The sequence below is a fragment of the Oncorhynchus kisutch genome, linkage group LG4 (assembly GCF_002021735.2).
Source record: "Oncorhynchus kisutch isolate 150728-3 linkage group LG4, Okis_V2, whole genome shotgun sequence".
Classification (NCBI taxonomy): domain Eukaryota; kingdom Metazoa; phylum Chordata; class Actinopteri; order Salmoniformes; family Salmonidae; genus Oncorhynchus; species Oncorhynchus kisutch.
This window is the reverse complement of record NC_034177.2, coordinates 4,275,725-4,296,044: the sequence shown is the minus strand read 5'-3', so window position 1 is coordinate 4,296,044 and position 20,320 is coordinate 4,275,725.

The following is a 20,320-nucleotide window of genomic DNA, read 5'->3' as shown; positions in this document are numbered from 1 at the left end:
GCCTAGTGGTTAGAGTGTTTGACTAGTAACCCTCAGGTAGTCTAGTGGTTAGAGTGTTGGGTCAGTAACCAGCAGGTAGCCTAGTGATTAGAGCATTGGGCCAGTGACCAGCAGGTAGCCTAGTGGTTTAGAGTGTTTGACTAGTAACCCTCAGGTAGTCTAGTGGTTAGAGTGTTGGGTCAGTAACCAGGCAGGTAGCTAGTGGTTAGAGTGTTGGGTCAGTAACCAGCAGGTAACCTAGTGGTTGGGCCAGTAACCAGCAGGTAGCCTAGTGGTTAGAGCGTTGGACTAGTAACCAGCAGGTAGCCTAGTGGTTAGAGCGTTGGGCCAGTAACCAGCAGGTAGCCTAGTGGTTAGAGCGTTGGGCCGGTAACCAGCAGGTAGACTAGTGGTTAAAGTGTTGGACTAGTAACCAGAAGGTAGCCTAGTGGTTAGAGCGTTGGGCCAGTAACCAGCAGGTAGCCTAGTGGTTAGAGCTTTGGGCCAGTAACCAGCAGGTTAGCCTAGTGGTTAGAGCGTTGGACTAGTAACCAGCAGGTAGTCTAGTGGTTAGAGTGCTGGGCCAGTAACCAGCAGGTAGCCTAGTTGTTAGAGTGTTGGACTAGTAACCAGCAGGTAGCCTAGTGGTTAGAGTGTTGGACTAGTAACCAGCAGGTAGTCTAGTGGTTAGAGTGTTGGGCCGGTAACCAGCAGGTAGCCTAGTGGTTAGAGCGTTGGGCCAGTGACCAGCAGGTAGCCTAGTGGTTAGAGCGTTGGGACTAGTAACCAGCAGGTATCCCAGTGGTTAGCACGTTGGGACTAGTAACCAGCAGGTATCCCAGTGGTTTAGAGCGTTGGGACTAGTAACCAGCAGGTAGCCCAGTGGTTAGAGCGTTGGGACTAGTAACCAGCAGGTATCCAAGTGGTTAGAGCGTTGGGACTAGTAACCAGCAGGTATCCCAGTGGTTAGAGCGTTGGGTCAGTAACCAGCAGGTAGCCTAGTGGTTAGAGCGTTGGGCCAGTAACCAGCAGGTAGCCTAGTGGTTAGAGCGTTGGGCCAGTAACCAGCAGGTAGCCTAGTGGTTAGAGCGTTGGGCCAGTAACCAGCAGGTAGCCTAGTGGTTAGAGCGTTGGGCCAGTAACCAGCAGGTAGCCTAGTGGTTAGAGCGTTGGGCCAGTAATCAGCAGGTAGCCTAGTGGTTAGAGCGTTGGGCCAGTAACCTGAAAGGTTGCGGGATCGACTCCCCGAGCTGACAAGGTAAAATCTGTCATACTACCCCTGAACAAGGCAGTTCTCTGAGTTAAATGTGGAAGACACATTTCAGTTGAATACATTCAACTTGTACAACTGACTAGGTATCCCCCTTTCCTAACAAATTAAACAACATTGTAAATACATTGTCAATACAACCTGCGTTTTATTTATTTTCCCTTTTGTACTTTAACTATTTGTACATCGTTACAACATTGTATATAGACATAATATGACATTTGTAATGTCTCTATTGTTTGGAACTTGTTTGAGTGTAATGTTTATTGTTCATTTGTATTGTTTATTTCACTGTTGTATATTATCTACTCACTTGCTTTGGTAATGTTAACACATGTTACCCATGCCAATAAAGCCCTTGAATTGAATTGAGCGAGAGAGAGAGAGAGTAACAGTGAGTGAGTGAGTGAGTGAGTGAGTGAGTGAGTGGTGAGTGAGTGAGTGAGTGAGTGAGTGAGTGAGTGAGTGAGTGAGTGAGTGACAGAGTGACAGAGTGACTGAGTGAGACAGAGTGAGACCTATAGGAGAGAAAGGGAAAGAGAGAGAAACAGAGAGAAGAGAGAGAGTGGTGAGACCTATAGGAGAGAAAGGGAAGAGAGAGAAACAGAGAGAAGAGAGAGAGTGGTGAGACCTATAGGAGAGAAAGGGAAAGAGAGAGAGAAAGAGAGAAGAGAGAGAGTGGTGAGACCTATAGGAGAGAAAGGGAAGAGAGAGAGAAAGAGCGAAGAGAGAGAGTGGTGAGACCTATAGGAGAGAAAGGGAAAGAGAGAGAAAGAGAGAAGAGAGAGAGTGGTGAGACCTATAGGAGAGAAAGGGAAAGAGAGAGAGAAACAGAGAGAAGAGAGAGAGTAGTGAGACCTATAGGAGAGAAAGGGAAAGAGAGAGAGAAAGAGAGAAGAGAGAGAGAAAGAGAGAAGAGAGAGAGTGGTGAGACATATAGGAGAGAAAGGGAAAGAGAGAGAGAAAGAGAGAAGAGAGAGAAGAGAGAGAGTGCTGAGACCTATAGGAGAGAAAGGGAAAGAGAGAAGAGAGAGAAGAGGGAGGTGGTGAGACCTATAGGAGAGAAAGGGAAAAGAGAGAGAGAAAGAGAGAGAAGAGAGAGAGTGGTGAGACCTATAGGAGAGAAAGGGAAAGAGAGAGAGAAACAGAGAGAAGAGAGAGAGTGGTGAGACCTATAGGAGAGAAAGGGAAAGACAGAGTGAGAGACAGACTGTGTATGTGCTGGTGTGAGGAAGCTTAGTGGTTTGACAATGCTTTTGACAGTGCTTTGATCTGAGCTTGTCTTGTATGGGGTTTAGTTCCAACACATGGAGAAGCCAAAGGGCCTTTAAATCAACAGCACCTGTTGGGGCCGTCCGTGTTCAACCTCCCAATACCTCCTCTACGATCCCTCCCAATACCTCCTCTACGATCCCTCCCAATACCTCCTCTACGATCCCTCCCAATACCTCCTCTACGATCCCTCCCAATACCTCCTCTACGATCCCTCCCAATACCTCCTCTACGATCCCTCCCAATACCTCCTCTCCCTCCCCTCTGATCCCTCACTTCCCTCCTCTCCCTCCCCTCCGATCCCTCACTTCCCTTCTCTCCCTCCCCTCTGATCCCTCACTTCCCTCCTCTCCCTCCCCTCTGATCCCTCACTTCCCTCCTCTCCCTCCCCTCTGATCCCTCACTTCCCTCCTCTCCTCTCCAAATCCTCTCTCCCTCCCCTCCGATCCCTCACTTCCCTCCTCTCTTCTCCAAACCTTCTCTCTCCCCCCCTCTGATCCCTCACTTCCCTCCTCTCCCTCCCCTCTGATCCCTCACTCCCTCCCCTCTTTTCTCTCCAAACCTTCTCTCCCCTCCCCTCTGATCCCTCAATTCCCTCCTCTCCCTCCCCTCCGATCCCTCACTCCCTCCCCTCTTCTTCTCCAAACCTTCTCTCTCCCTCCCCTCTGATCCCTCACTTCCCTCCTCTCCCTCCCCTCCGATCCCTCACTCACTCCCTCCCCTTTTCTTCTCCAAACCTTCTCTCGCCCTCCTCTCTGATTCCCTCACTTCCCTCCTCCTCCTCCCCTCCGATCCCTCACTCCCTCCCCTCTTCTTATCCAAACCTTCTCTCTCCCTCCCCTCCGATCCCTCACTCCCTCCCCTCTTCTTCTCCAACCTTCTCTCCTCCCTCCCCTCCGATCCCTAACTCCCTCCCCTCTTCTTCTCCAAACCTTCTCTCTCCCTCCCCTCCGATCCCTCTCTCCTCCCCTCCTCTCCCTCCCCTCTTCTTCTCCAAACCTTCTCTCCCTCCCCTCTTCTTCTCCAAACCTTCTCTCCCTCCCCTCTTCTTCTCCAAACCTTCTCTCTCCCTCCCCTCCGATCCCTCCTCTCCCTCCCCTCCTCACTCCCTCCCCTCTTCTTCTCCAAACCTTCTCTCCCCTCCTCTCTCCCTCCCCTCCTCTCCCTCCCCTCCTCTCTCCCTCCCCTCTTCTTCTCTCCCCTCCTCTCTGATCCCTCACTCCCTCCCCCTCCTCTCTCCCTCCCCTCCTCTCTCCCTCCCCTCTTCTTCTCTCCCATCCTCTCTGATTCCCCCTCTACCCGTTCTCTCTTTTACGCTGCGGTACAGGCTGAGGTACCATGGCAACAATAGGCGAGGTCAAAGGTCAGTGTTCTAATCTAAGCCCCTATAGCCGGCTGGTGAGTGATGTCTTTGTGAGAGTGGGATTTCATGTCCCAATACAGTGATCGTGACAAACACTAAACAGATACAGGGTCGGAAATATCACAACAAGCCCTGACTTGATGTGTCTTGTGTCCCGCTTTAGTTATGCCTCAGTACATATCTTTTTAATTGAGCTTCAGGCGTTTGGGTGCATCGCTCGTGAGGTTATAGTGTCCCATTGCAATTACGCTGTAGATCGACACACACAGACAGACACAGGGTCAGACAGACCATGACATGCCAGAGCTGAGCATCCTGTCATAATTATACCCAATACTATTTTAATAGATCTCTGTAGTCCTGGGTCCCAACTACCTGTCCTGTGTCCTTGTGTCCTGTGTCCTTGTGTCCTGTGTCCTTGTATAATAGGAGGCATGTAGGGCATGTCGTTGGTCATTAGCAACGGTAGCTATGATCGAGTTGACATGAGAACTTTCTGTTTGAAATGTCCTGGGTGAGTACTGTCAACTACGTGTCTGTCTGACATCTTTTAAAGCTGCGAAAGTCAGAAGTGAATTTCTAGACGAGATAAGACAAGTCTGTTGGTTGCTGTGCACTCAGATCTCAGAATAAATTATTAGAGGTATGGTGTGCATCCCAGATGGAGCCCTATTCCCTATATAGTGCACGACTTTAGACCAGAACCATATGGTACCCTATTCCCTATATAGTACACTACTTTAGACCATGCCCTATTCCCTATATAGTGCACTACTTTAGACCAGAGCCCTATTCCTTGTATAGTGAACTACTCTAGGCCAGAGTCCCTACGGTGCCCTATATAGTGCAGTACTTTAGACCAGAGCCCTATTCCTTGTATAGTGCACTACTCTAGGCCAGAGTCCCTATGGTGCCCTATATAGTGCACTGTTTTTAAACAAGGACCCTATGGGCTGCCTTTTGGGACTCACCCAGCATAAGGATCACAAGGGGGGGGGGGGTATTCTATGGTTGTAAGGGAAGATATGGAGAGAGGGTGTGATTTCATCTGCCTTAGTGAGAAAGGTAACTCAAGGTAACTACTGTACATACCTGACCATAATTCATATGTCACTGAAGACATCAAAGACTGTGGCAGCTTGGAAATTACAGTTCTGCTCAATGTAGTTGAATCAATTATACTGTAACTTTTCCGCCACATGGTTCTCTCTCTCAGCCTTAACCCACTCCCTCCCACAGCCTTAACCCACACCCTCCCACTCCCTCCTACAGCCTTAACCCACAGCCTCCTACAGCCTTAACCCACAGCCTCCTACAGCCGTAACCCACCTCCCTCCTACAGCCTCCTACAGCCTTAACCCACCTCCCTCCTACAGCCTTAACCCACCTCCCTCCTACAGCCTTAACCCACTCCCTCCTACAGCCTTATCCCACTCCCTCCGACAGCCTTAACCCACTCCCTCCTATAGCCTTAACCCACTCCCACAGCCTTAACCCACTCCCTCCTATAGCCTTAACCCACACCCTCCTACTCCCTCCTACAGCCTTAACCCACTCCCTCCTATAGCCTTCACCCACTCCCTCCCACAGCCTTAACCCACACCCTCCCACTCCCTCCTACAGCCTTACCCCACTCCCTCCTATCGCCTTAACCCACACCCTCCCACAGCCTCCCACAGCCTTAACCCACTCCCTCCTATCGCCTTAACCCACACCCTCCTACTCCCTCCTACAGCCTTAACCCACTCCCTCCTACAGCCTTAACCCACTCCCTCCTATAGCCTTAACCCACTCCCTCCCACAGCCTGAACCCAAACCCTCCCTCAGCCTCCTACAGCCTTAATCCACTCCCTCCTATAGCCTTAACCCACTCCCTCCTACAGCCTTAACCCATCTCCCTCCTACAGCCTCCTACCGCCTTAACCCAATCCCTCCTACAGCCTTAACCCACCTCCCTCCTACAGCCTTAACCCACCTCCCTCCTACAGCCTTAACCCACCTCCCTTCTACAGCCTCCTACGGCCTTAACCCAATCCCTCCTATAGCCTTAACCCACCTCCCTCCTACAGCCTTAACCCACCTCCTCCTACAGCCTTAACCCACTCACTCCTACAGCCTTAACCCACTCCCTCCTACAGCCTTAACCCACTCCCTCCGACAGCCTTAACCCACACCCTCCCCCTCCCCTCCTACAGCCTTAACCCACTCCCTCCTACAGCCTTAACCCACTCCCTCCTACAGCCTTAACCCACTCCCTCCTATTGCCTTAACCCACTCCCTCCTATAGCCTTAACCCACTCCCTCCCACAGCCTTAACCCACACCCTCTCACAGCCTCCTACAGCCTTAACCCACACCCTCCCACAGCCTCCTACAGCCTTAACCCACTCCCTCCTATAGCCTTAACCCACTCCCTCCCACAGCCTTAACCCATTCCCTCCTACAGCCTTAACCCACACCCTCCTACTCCCTCCTACAGCCTTAACCCACTCCCTCCTACAACCTTAACCCACAGCCTCCTACAGCCTTAACCCAAACCCTCCCACAGCCTCCTACAGCCTTAACCCACTCCCTCCTATAGCCTTAACCCACTCCCTCCTACAGCCTTAACCCACTCCCTCTTACAGCCTTAACCCACTCCCTCCTATAGCTTGAACCCACTCCCTCCTACAGCCTTAACCCACTCCCTCCTATAGCTTGAACCCATTCCCTCCCACAGCCTCCTACAGCCTTAACCCACTCCCTCCTACAGCCTTAACCCACTCCCTCCTACAGCCTTAACCCACTCCCTCCCACAGCCTTAACCCACTCCCTCTTACAGCCTTAACCCACTCCCTCCTACAGCCTTAACCGACTCCCTCCTACAACCTTAACCCACTCCCTGCCACAGCCTTAACCCACACCCTCCCACAGCCTCCTACAGCCTGAACCCACTCCCTCCTACAGCCTTAACCCACTCCCTCCTACAGCCTTAACCCACAGCCTCCTACAGCCTTAACCCACTCCCTCCCACAGCCTCCTACAGCCTTAACCCACTCCCTCCTATAGCCTTAACCCACTCCCTCCTACAGCCTTAACCCACTCCCTCCTACAGCCTTAACCCACTCCCTCCTATAGCTTGAACCCACTCCCTCCTACAGCCTTAACCCACTCCCTCCCACAGCCTTCTACAGCCTTTACCCACTCCCTCCTACAGCCTTAACCCACTCACTCCTACAGCCTTAACCCACTCCCTCCTACAGCCTTAACCCACTCCCTCCTATCGCCTTAACCAACTCCCTCCCACAGCCTTAACCCATACCCTCCCACAGCCTCCTACAGCCTTAACCCACTCCCTCCTATAGCCTTACCCCACTCCCTCCCACAGCCTTAACCCACACCCTCCCACAGCCTCCTACAGCCTTAACCCAATCCCTCCTACAGCCTTAACCCACTCCCTCCTATAGCCTTAACCCACTCCCTCCTACAGCCTTAACCCACTCCCTCTTACAGCCTTAACCCACTCCCTCCCACAGCCTTAACCCACACCTTCCCACTCCCTCCTACAGCCTTAACCCACTCCCTCTTACAGCCTTAACCCACTCCCTCCCACAGCCTTAACCCACACTCTCCCATAGCCTCCTACTGCCTTAACCCACACCCTCCCACAGCCTCCTACAGCCTTAACCCACACCCTACCACAGCCTCCTACAGCCTTAACCCACACCCTCCCACAGCCTCCTACAGCCTTAACCCACAGCCTCCCACAGCCTTAACCCACTCCCTCCTACAGCCTTAACCCACTCCCTCCCACAGCCTTAACCCACTCCCTCCTACAGCCTTAACCCACTCCCTCCTACAGCCTTAACCCACTCCCTCCTATAGCCTTAACCCACTCCCTCCCACAGCCTTAACCCACTCCCTCCTACAGCCTTAACCCACTCCCTCCTACAGCCTTAACCCACTCCCTCCTATAGCCTTAACCCACTCCCTCCCACAGCCTTAACCCACTCCCTCCTACAGCCTTAACCCACTCCCTCCTATAGACTTAACCCACTCCCTCCTACAGCCTTAACCCACTCCCTCCTATAGCCTTAACCCACTCCCTCCTACAGCCTTAACCCACTCCCTCCCACAGCCTCCTACAGCCTTTACCCACTCCCTCCGACAGCCTTAACCCACTCCCTCCCACAGCCTCCTACAGCCTTAACCCACTCCCTCCTAAAGCCTTAACCCACTCCCTCCTACAGCCTTAACCCACTCCCTCTTACAGCCTTAACCCACTCCCTCCTATAGCTTGAACCCACTCCCTCCTACAGCCTTAACCACTCCCTCCTATAGCTTGAACCCACTCCCTCCTACAGCCTTAACCCACTCCCTCCCACAGCCTCCTACAGCCTTTACCCACTCCCTCCTACAGCCTTAACCCACTCCCTCCCACAGCCTCCTACAGCCTTTACCCACTCCCTCCTACAGCCTTAACCCACTCCCTCCTATAGCTTGAACCCACTCCCTCCTACAGCCTTAACCCACTCCCTCCCACAGCCTCCTACAGCCTTTACCCACTCCCTCCTACAGCCTTAACCCACTCCCTCCCACAGCCTCCTACAGCCTTTACCCACTCCCTCCTATAGCCTTAACCCACTCCCTCCCACAGCCTTAACCCACACCCTCCCACAGCCTCCTACAGACTTAACCCACTCCCTCCTACAGCCTTAACCGACACCCTCCCCCTCCCTCCTACAGCCTTAACCCACTCCCTCCTACAGCCTTAACCCACACCCTCTTACAGCCTTAACCCACTCCCTCCTACAGCCTTAACCCACTCCCTCCTACAGCCTTAACCCACTCCCTCCTATTGCCTTAACCCACTCCCTCCTATAGCCTTAACCAACTCCCTCCCACAGCCTCCTACAGCCTTAACCCACTCCCTCCTATAGCCTTAACCCACTCCCTCCCACAGCCTTAACCCACACCCTCTCACAGCCTCCTACCGCCTTAACCCACACCCTCCCACAGCCTCCTACAGCCTTAACCCACTCCCTCCTATAGCCTTAACCCACTCCCTCCCACAGCCTTAACCCATTCCCTCCTACAGCCTTAACCCACACCCTCCTACTTCCTCCTACAGCCTTAACCCACTCCCTCCTACAACCTTAACCCACAGCCTCCTACAGCCTTAACCCAAACCCTCCCACAGCCTCCTACAGCCTTAACCCACTCCCTCCTATAGCCTTAACCCACTCCCTCCTAAAGCCTTAACCCACTCCCTCGTACAGCCTTAACCCACTCCCTCCTATAGCTTGAACCCACTCCCTCCTACAGCCTTAACCCACTCCCTCCTATAGCTTGAACCCATTCCCTCCCACAGCCTCCTACAGCCTTAACCCACTCCCTCCTACAGCCTTAACCCACTCCCTCCTACAGCCTTAACCCACTCCCTCCTACAGCCTTAACCCACTCCCTCCTACAACCTTAACCCACTCCCTGCCACAGCCTTAACCCACACCCTCCCACAGCCTCCTACAGCCTGAACCCACTCCCTCCTACAGCCTTAACCCACTCCCTCCTACAGCCTTAACCCACAGCCTCCTACAGCCTTAACCCACTCCCTCCTACAGCCTTAACCCACTCCCTCCTACAGCCTTAACCCACTCCCTCCTACAGCCTTAACCCACTCCCTCCTACAACCTTAACCCACTCCCTGCCACAGCCTTAACCCACACCCTCCCACAGCCTCCTACAGCCTGAACCCAACTCCCTCCTACAGCCTTAACCCACTCCCTCCTACAGCCTTAACCCACAGCCTCCTACAGCCTTAACCCACTCCCTCCCACAGCCTCCTACAGCCTTAACCCACTCCCTCCTATAGCCTTAACCCACTCCCTCCTACAGCCTTAACCCACTCCCTCCTACAGCCTTAACCCACTCCCTCCTATAGCTTGAACCCACTCCCTCCTACAGCCTTAACCCACTCCCTCCCACAGCCTCCTACGCCTTTACCCACTCCCTCCTACAGCCTTAACCCACTCACTCCTACAGCCTTAACCCACTCCCTCCTACCGCCTTAACCCACTCCCTCCTATCGCCTTAACCAACTCCCTCCCACAGCCTTAACCCACACCCTCCCACAGCCTCCTACAGCCTTAACCCAATCCCTCCTACAGCCTTAACCCACTCCCTCCTATAGCCTTAACCCACTCCCTCCTACAGCCTTAACCCACTCCCTCTTACAGCCTTAACCCACTCCCTCCCACAGCCTTAACCCACACCTTCCCACTCCCTCCTACAGCCTTAACCCACTCCCTCTTACAGCCTTAACCCACTCCCTCCCACAGCCTTAACCCACACTCTCCCATAGCCTCCTACTGCCTTAACCCACACCCTCCCACAGCCTCCTACAGCCTTAACCCACACCCTACCACAGCCTCCTACAGCCTTAACCCACACCCTCCCACAGCCTCCTACAGCCTTAACCCACAGCCTCCCACAGCCTTAACCCACTCCCTCCTACAGCCTTAACCCACTCCCTCCCACAGACTTAACCCACTCCCTCCTACAGCCTTAACCCACTCCCTCCTACAGCCTTAACCCACTCCCTCCTATAGCCTTAACCCACTCCCTCCCACAGCCTTAACCCACTCCCTCCTACAGCCTTAACCCACTCCCTCCTACAGCCTTAACCCACTCCCTCCTATAGCCTTAACCCACTCCCTCCCACAGCCTTAACCCACTCCCTCCTACAGCCTTAACCCACTCCCTCCTATAGCCTTAACCCACTCCCTCCTACAGCCTTAACCCACTCCCTCCTACAGCCTTAACCCACTCCCTCCCACAGCCTCCAACAGCCTTTACCCACTCCCTCCGACAGCCTTAACCCACTCCCTCCCACAGCCTCCTACAGCCTTTACCCACTCCCTCCTACAGCCTTAACCCACTCCCTCCTACAGCCTTAACCCACTCCCTCCCACAGCCTTAACCCACACCCTCCCACAGCCTCCTACAGACTTAACCCACTCCCTCCTACAGCCTTAACCCACTCCCTCCTATAGCCTTAACCCACTCGCTCCCACAGCCTTAACCCACTCCCACAGCCTTAACCCACTCCCTCCTATAGCCTTAACCCACACCCTCCTACTCCCTCCTACAGCCTTAACCCACTCCCTCCTATAGCCTTCACCCACTCCCTCCCACAGCCTTAACCCACACCCTCCCACTCCCTCCTACAGCCTTACCCCACTCCCTCCTATCGCCTTAACCCACACCCTCCCACAGCCTCCTACAGCCTTTACCCACTCCCTCCTACAGCCTTAACCCACTCCCTCCTACAGCCTTAACCCACTCCCTCCTACAGCCTTAACCCACACCCTCCCACAGCCTCCTACAGACTTAACCCACTCCCTCCTACAGCCTTAACCCACTCCCTCCGAGAGAGAGAGAGAGAGAGAGAGAGAGAGAGAGAGAGTGGGTTAAGGCTGTAGGAGGGAGTGGGTTAAGGCTGTAGGAGGGAGTGGGTCAAGGCTGTAAGAGAGAGAGAGAGAGAAAAAAAATCTGCTAGTGCTCATCCTAGCCATGTACTTTAACACTTTACCATTGTGCATCATCTTCATCCTTCCTCTGGAAAAAGTATGTACACTGTTAGTGGCCAATGTAGCGTATAGTGTGTGTGTGCATTAAGTGTGTGAAAACTAACTGACAAAGAGTTGCTAGATTGGATTTACCATACTGTTTTATCTTGTTCTTAATGCTTTCTATCCTTGGAATACATTCCGTCAAGGTCAATTAAATACATGTTGCTGAAAAGCTGTTTTCATAGGGCTGGTGACCAAGCCTGTGTGTGTGTGTGTGTGTGTGTGGTGCGCTATAGCGGGTCTGGTTCGAATCCCTGAGCTGACTAGGTGAAAAATCCAACGATGTCTCCTTAACCCTAATTGCGTCTGTAAATCACTCTGGATAAAAGCATCTGTAAAAATGACTAAAACTGAAATGTAATTTGGGGATGTGGCCCTCATGGGTCAGGGGTCAAGTGTGTCGGTTGTGGACACTTCCTGTTTCAACAAACCCTATGACTTTGTTACTGTCTGTGAAACGTCCTCTTTGACAAGTAACGGTTTTCCCTCACCGATCCCCGGCACCTTTTTCATTTAAAGGGGGTTTGTTTTGGCCCTACTTTTCCCAGATGAAAGTTTATTTTAGTCTAGAAATGACTTGGCTCCAAAGAAAACCACCCAAGGAAAACCTGGGATCCGGCAAAGAGAATAAATAACATGGGTGTTGGAGTTTTATTATAGTGGAGTGGCACGATGAGGAGAGAGAGGGAGGGAGAGAGATAGTAACAGGGGGACTTGATGAGGAGAGAGAGGGAGAGAGATAGTAACAGGGGGACTTGATGAGGAGAGAGAGGGAGAGAGATAGTAACAGGGGGACTTGATGAGGACAGAGAGAGGGAGGGAGGGAGAGAGATAGTAACAGGGGGACTTGATGAGGAGAGAGAGAGGGAGGGAGAGAGATAGTAACAGGGGGACTTGATGAGGAGAGAGAGGGAGAGAGATAGTAACAGGGGGACTTGATGATGAGAGAGAGGGAGAGAGATAGTAACAGGGGGACTTGATGAGGAGAGAGAGGGAGGGAGAGAGATAGTAACAGGGGGACTTGATGAGGAGAGAGAGGGAGAGAGATAGTAACAGGGGGACTTGATGAGGACAGAGAGAGGGAGGGAGGGAGAGAGATAGTAACAGGGGGACTTGATGAGGAGAGAGAGGGAGTGAGATAGTAACAGGGGGACTTGATGAAGACAGAGAGAGGGAGGGAGGGAGAGAGATAGTAACAGGGGGACTTGATGAGGAGAGAGAGAGGGAGGGAGAGAGATAGTAACAGGGGGACTTGATGAGGAGAGAGAGAGAGAGGGAGATAGATAGTAACAGGGGGACTTGATGAGGAGAGAGAGAGGGAGGGAGAGATAGTAACATGGGGACTTGATGAGGAGAGAGAGAGGGAGGGAGAGATAGTAACAGGGGGACTTGTAGGAGGTTGTTTGCAGATAACACATCTACACACTGTCTGGACAACCTCTTTAAGAGGGCTCTATGCTGCTTCACTCTCTGACTGACTGACTGATTCCCTGACTGACTAAATGATTACCTGTCTGAATGATTGCCTGACTGAATGATTGCCTGACTGCCTGACTGATTGCCTGCCTGACTGATTGCCTGCCTGCCTGATTGCCTGACTGACTGAATGATTACATGACTGACTGACTGAATGACTGATTGACTGCCTGACTAGCTGAATGACTGATTGACTGTCTGACTAGCTGAATGACTGATTGACTGCCTGACTAGCTGAATGACTGATTGACTGCCTGACTAGCTGAATGACTGATTGACTGCCTGACTAGCTGAATGACTGATTGACTGCCTGACTAGCTGAATGACTGATTGACTGCCTGACTAGCTGAATGACTGATTGACTGCCTGACTAGCTGAATGACTGATTGACTGCCTGACTAGCTGAATGACTGCCTGACTAGCTGAATGACTGATTGACTGCCTGACTAGCTGAATGACTGACTGATTGACTGCCTGACTAGCTGAATGACTGATTGACTGACTGATTGACTGCCTGACTAGCTGAATGACTGATTGACTGCCTGACTAGCTGAATGACTGATTGACTGCCTGACTAGCTGAATGACTGATTGACTGCCTGACTAGCTGAATGACTGATTGACTGCCTGACTAGCTGAATGACTGATTGACTGACTGATTGACTGCCTGACTAGCTGAATGACTGATTGATTGACTGCCTGACTAGCTGAATGACTGATTGACTAGCTGAATGACTGATTGACTAGCTGAATGACTGATTGACTGCCTGACTAGCTGAATGACTGATTGATTGACTGCCTGACTAGCTGAATGACTGATTGACTGCCTGACTAGCTGAATGACTGATTGACTGCCTGACTAGCTGAATGACTGATTGACTGCCTGACTAGCTGAATGACTGATTGACTGCCTGACTAGCTGAATGACTGATTGACTGACTATTACCTTTGCACATTAACCACCTAGAGCAAATCCTCAATGAAACAGAGAGGTGAAAACAGAGAGCCTCCATCATCATCAGATCCTGTTCTTTCAGAGCCCCCACCCCACATGGGGAGGCAAGTGGCCTAGTGGTTAGAGTGTTGTGCCAGTAACCGAAAGGTTGCTGGATCAAATCCCCGAGCTGACAAAGTAAAAATCTGTCTTTCTGTCAATGTTTATTTGACTAGGCAAGTCCGTTAAGAACAAATTCTTATTTTCAATGACAGCCTAGTACCATGGTAGCCCACTCAGTGGGTTGACTGCCTGTTCAGGGGCAGAACGACAGATTTGTACCTTGTCAGCTCGGGGATTTGAACTTGCAACCTTCCGGTTACTAGTCCAACGCTCTAACCACAGGGCTACCCTGCCACCTCTACACTCTAACCACTAGGCTACCCTGCCACCTCTACACTCTAACCACTAGGCTACCCTGCCACCTCTACACTCTAACTACTAGGCTACCTGCCACCTCTACACTCTAACCACTAGGCTACCCTGCCGCCTCTACACTCTAACCACTAGGCTACCCTGTGGAATCTGTCCTTGTAAAGTAATACAAAATACATGTTTCTAGCGTATTACATTAGTGTTCGACTACATTAGAGCATCTGAGAGAGGAAGAGAGATAGTAACAGGGGGACTTGATGAGGAGAGAGAGAGCGGGAGGGAGAGAGAGAGAGATAGTAACGGGGACTTGATGAGGAGAGAGAGAGGGAGGGAGAGAGAGAGAGATAGTAACAGGGGGACTTGATGAGGAGAGAGAGAGCGGGAGGGAGAGAGATAGTAACAGGGGGACTTGATGAGGAGAGAGAGAGAGGGAGGGAGAGAGAGAGAGATAGTAACAGGGGGACTTGATGAGGAGAGAGAGAGCGGGAGGGAGAGAGATAGTAACAGGAGAACTTGATGAGGAGAGAGAGAGGGAGGGAGAGAGATAGTAACAGGGGGACTTGATGAGGAGAGAGAGAGCGGGAGGGAGAGAGATAGTAACAGGGGGACTTGATGAGGAGAGAGAGAGCGGGAGGGAGAGAGATAGTAACAGGGGGACTTGATGAGGAGAGAGAGAGGGAGGGAGGGAGAGAGATAGTAACAGGGGGACTTGATGAGGAGAGAGAGAGCGGGAGGGAGAGAGATAGTAACAGGGGGACTTGATGAGGAGAGAGAGAGAGGGAGGGAGAGAGATAGTAACAGGGGGACTTGATGAGGAGAGAGAGAGAGGGAGGGAGAGAGAGAGAGATAGTAACAGGGGGACTTGATGAGGAGAGAGAGAGAGGGAGGGAGAGAGAGAGAGATAGTAACAGGGGGACTTGATGAGGAGAGAGAGAGCGGGAGGGAGAGAGATAGTAACAGGGGGACTTGATGAGGAGAGAGAGAGGGAGGGAGAGAGATAGTAACAGGGGGACTTGATGAGGAGAGAGAGAGCGGGAGGAAGAGAGATAGTAACAGGGGGACTTGATGAGGAGAGAGAGAGAGGGAGGGAGAGAGATAGTAACAGGGGGACTTGATGAGGAGAGAGAGAGGGAGGGAGAGAGAGAGAGATAGTAACAGGAGAACTTGATGAGGAGAGAGAGAGCGGGAGGAAGAGAGATAGTAACAGGGGGACTTGATGAGGAGAGAGAGAGAGGGAGGGAGAGAGAGAGAGATAGTAACAGGAGAACTTGATGAGTAATGATGAGTAATTGATGAGTCTGGTTGAGTCTCGGTAGGGATTCATTTAACCCTCCTTAGACCTGTGATCACATCAAACAACACTTTCCTATGTTTAATAAGATACTTAGACTGAAAGGAAATTCTCAAGGCTGAACCTTTTCCTGATGCTCACAGGGATCGGATGAGGCACCTGAACATGTTCAGGTTATTGCAGTGTAATCACTATTTAGTGTTGGCATGGTTTCATACTCACATTCTGCAGTGATATGGGTGACGTCCAGACCACTGCTACCACTAAACATCACAGCTCTCTGGGTGAAGATTGTCCTCTGCCATCTGCCATCCATCTGTGGGTAACGCTCGGGCTGTGTTTGACCCCCGGCCCGGTCAACGCAGGTTGCACATCCTGTCTTCCTCTGCCATTCCTGTACCCTCCTCTAGTAGCATGGTAGACCATTCAGTACCATGGTAGACCACTCAGTACCATGGTAGACCACTCAGTACCATGGTAGACCACTCAGAACCATGGTAGACCACTCAGTACCATGGTAGACCACCCAGTACCATGGTAGAACACCCAGTACCATGGTAGACCACCCAGTACCATGGTAGAACACCCAGTACCATGGTAGACCACTCAGTACCATGGTAGACCACCCAGTACCATGGTAGACCACTCAGTACCATGGTAGACCACCCAGTACCATGGTAGAACACCCAGTACCATGGTAGACCACCCAGTACCACGGTAGACCACTCAGAACCATGGTAGACCACTCAGTACCATGGTAGACCACCCAGTACCACGGTAGACCACTCAGTACCATGGTACACCACTCGGTACCACGGTAGACCAATCAGTACCATGGTAGGCCACTCAGTACCATGGTAGACCACCCAGTACCACGGTAGACCACTCAGTACCATGGTACACCACTCGGTACCACGGTAGACCACTCAATACCATGGTAGACCACTCAGTACCATGGTAGACCACTCAGTACCATGGTAGACCACCCAGTACCACGGTAGACCACTCAGTACCACGGTACACCACTCAGTACCACGGTAGACCACGCAGTACCACGGTAGACCACTCAATACCATGGTAGACCACTCAGTACCATGGTAGACCACTCAGTACCATGGTAGACCACCCAGTACCACGGTAGACCACTCAGTACCACGGTACACCACTCAGTACCACGGTAGACCACTCAGTACCACGGTAGACCACTCAGTACCATGGTAGACCACTCAGTACCACGGTAGACCACTCAGTACCATGGTAGACCACTCAGTACCACGGTAGACCACTCAGTACCACGGTAGACCACCCAGTACCATGGTAGACCACCCAGTACCATGGTACACCACTCAGTACCATGGTAGACCACTCAGTATTCTCCGTTTCCCCACATCGTTGAACGGCCATGTTCTTATCACATCACGCTGATGGCAGAGAGAGGGGAAGTCTGATTCAGAGAGAGGGGAAGGCTGACTCAGAGAGAGGGGAAGGCTGATTCAGAGAGAGGGGAATGCTGATTCAGAGAGAGGGGAATGCTGATTCAGAGAGAGGGGAAGGCTGATTCAGAGAGAGGGGAAGGCTGATTCAGAGAGAGGGGAAGGCTGGTGGCAGAGAGAGGGGAAGGCTGGTGGCAGAGAGAGGGGAAGGCTGGTGGCAGAGAGAGGGGAAGTCTGATTCAGAGAGAGGGGAAGACTGATTCAGAGAGAGGGGAAGACTGATGGCAGTGAGAGGGGAAGGCTGATTCAGAGAGAGGGGAAGACTGATGGCAGTGAGAGGGGAAGGCTGATTCAGAGTGGGGAAGACTAATGGCAGTGAGAGGGGAAGGCTGATTCAGAGTGGGGAAGACTAATGGCAGTGAGAGGGGAAGGCTGATTCAGAGTGGGGAAGACTAATGGCAGTGAGAGGGGAAGGATGCCACGTTCTCACCACATCAGTCTGATGCGGAGAAAGGGAAAGGCTGCGGTTGGCCAATTAGCTGAGTGAGCCGGGCCAAGCAAAACTTCCTCTGCTGTTTTTACAGCAAAAACCTTCATATGATGGTTTCCATACACTGCTGCTGAGCAGGTGGGGGGGGGGGATCAGAGGCAACCAGAGCTCTGCTAGGTGGGGGGGGGGGGGGGATCAGAGGCAACCAGAGCTCTGCTAGGTGGGGGGGGGGGGATAAGAGGCAACCAGAGCTCTGCTAGGTGGGGGGGGGGGGGGGATCAGAGGCAACCAGAGCTCTGCTAGGTGGGGGGGATCAGAGGCAACCAGAACTCTGCTAGGTGGGGGGGGGGATCAGAGTCAACCAGAGCTCTGCTAGGTGGGGGGGGGGGATCAGAGGCAACCAGAACTCTGCTAGGTGGGGGGGGGGGATCAGAGGCAACCAGAGCTCTGCTAGGTGGGGGGGGGGGATCAGAGTCAACCAGAGCTCTGCTAGGTGGGGGGGGGGGGGGGATCAGAGGCAACCAGAGCTCTGCTAGGTGGGGGGGGATCAGAGACAACCAGAGCTCTGCTAGGTGGGGGGGGGGGGATCAGAGGCAACCAGAACTCTGCTAGGTGGGGGGGGGGGATCAGAGTCAACCAGAGCTCTGCTAGGTGGGGGGGGGGGATCAGAGGTAACCAGAACTCTGCTAGGTGGGGGGGGGGGGGGGGATCAGAGGCAACCAGAGCTCTGCTAGGTGGGGGGGTGATCAGAGGCAACCAGAACTCTGCTAGGTGGGGGGGGGGGATCAGAGGCAACCAGAGCTCTGCTAGGTGGGGGGGGGGGATCAGAGTCAACCAGAGCTCTGCTAGGTGGGGGGGGGATCAGAGTCAACCAGAGCTCTGCTAGGTGGGGGGGGGGGGGTCAGAGGCATCCAGAGCTCTGTTAGGTGGGGGGGGGATCAGAGTCAACCAGAGCTCTGCTAGGTGGGGGGGGATCAGAGGCAACCAGAACTCTGCTAGGTGGGGGGGGGGGGATCAGAGGCATCCAGAACTCTGCTAGGTGGGGGGGGGGGGGGATCAGAGTCAACCAGAGCTCTGCTAGGTGGGGGGGGGGATCAGAGGTAACCAGAACTCTGCTAGGTGGGGGGGGGGGGGGATCAGAGGCAACCAGAGCTCTGCTAGGTGGGGGGGTGATCAGAGGCAACCAGAACTCTGCTAGGTGGGGGGGGGGGGATCAGAGGCAACCAGAGCTCTGCTAGGTGGGGGGGGGGATCAGAGTCAACCAGAGCTCTGCTAGGTGGGGGGGGGGGATCAGAGGCAACCAGAACTCTGCTAGGTGGGGGGGGGGGGGGGGATCAGAGTCAACCAGAGCTCTGCTAGGTGGGGGGGGGATCAGAGGTAACCAGAACTCTGCTAGGTGGGGGGGGGGGGGGGGGGATCAGAGGCAACCAGAGCTCTGCTAGGTGGGGGGGGTGATCAGAGGCAACCAGAACTCTGCTAGGTGGGGGGGGGGGGGGGATCAGAGGCAACCAGAGCTCTGCTAGGTGGGGGGGGGATCAGAGTCAACCAGAGCTCTGCTAGGTGGGGGGGGGGGATCAGAGGCAACCAGAGCTCTGCTAGGTGGGGGGGGGATCAGAGTCAACCAGAGCTCTGCTAGGTGGGGGGGGGGGGATCAGAGGCAGCCAGAGCTCTGCTAGGTGGGGGGGGGATCAGAGTCAACCAGAGCTCTGCTAGGTGGGGGGGGGGGATCAGAGGCAGCCAGAGCTCTGCTAGGTGGGGGGGGGGGATCAGAGGCAGCCAGAGCTCTGCTAGGTGGGGGGGGGGGGATCAGAGGCAACCAGAGCTCTGCTAGGTGTGGGGGGATCAGAGTCAACCAGAGCTCTGCTAGGTGGGGGGGGGGGGGGGATCAGAGGCATCCAGAACTCTGCTAGGTGGGGGGGGGGATCAGAGTCAACCAGAGCTCTGCTAGGTGGGGGGGGGGGGGGGATCAGAGGCAACCAGAACTCTGCTAGGTGGGGGGGGGGGATCAGAGGCAACCAGAGCTCTGCTAGGTGGGGGGGTTGATCAGAGGCAACCAGAACTCTGCTAGGTGGGGGGGGGATCAGAGGCAACCAGAGCTCTGCTAGGTGGGGGGGGGGATCAGAGTCAACCAGAGCTCTGCTAGGTGGGGGGGGGGGATCAGAGGCAGCCAGAGCTCTGCTAGGTGGGGGGGGGATCAGAGGCAACCAGAGCTCTGCTAGGTGTGGGGGGATCAGAGTCAACCAGAGCTCTGCTAGGTGGGGGGGGGGGGGGATCAGAGGCATCCAGAACTCTGCTAGGTGGGGGGGGGGATCAGAGTCAACCAGAGCTCTGCTAGGTGGGGGGGGGGGGATCAGAGGCAACCAGAACTCTGCTAGGTGGGGGGGGGATCAGAGGCAACCAGAGCTCTGCTAGGTGGGGGGGTGATCAGAGGCAACCAGAACTCTGCTAGGTGGGGGGGGATCAGAGGCAACCAGAGCTCTGCTAGGTGGGGGGGGGGGGATCAGAGTCAACCAGAGCTCTGCTAGGTGGGGGGGGGGGTCAGAGGCAACCAGAGCTCTGTTAGGTGGGGGGGGGGGATCAGAGGCAACCAGAACTCTGCTAGGTGGGGGGGGGGGGGGGGGGTCAGAGGCAACCAGAGCTCTGCTAGGTGGGGGACTAGCTCATGCTGCCAGCCGGCCCCTGCTTGGGGAATGGCAGAGATCATACACGGCTGAAACCAAATGGCACCCTATTCCTTTTATAGTGCACTACTGTTGACCAGTGGGCCCT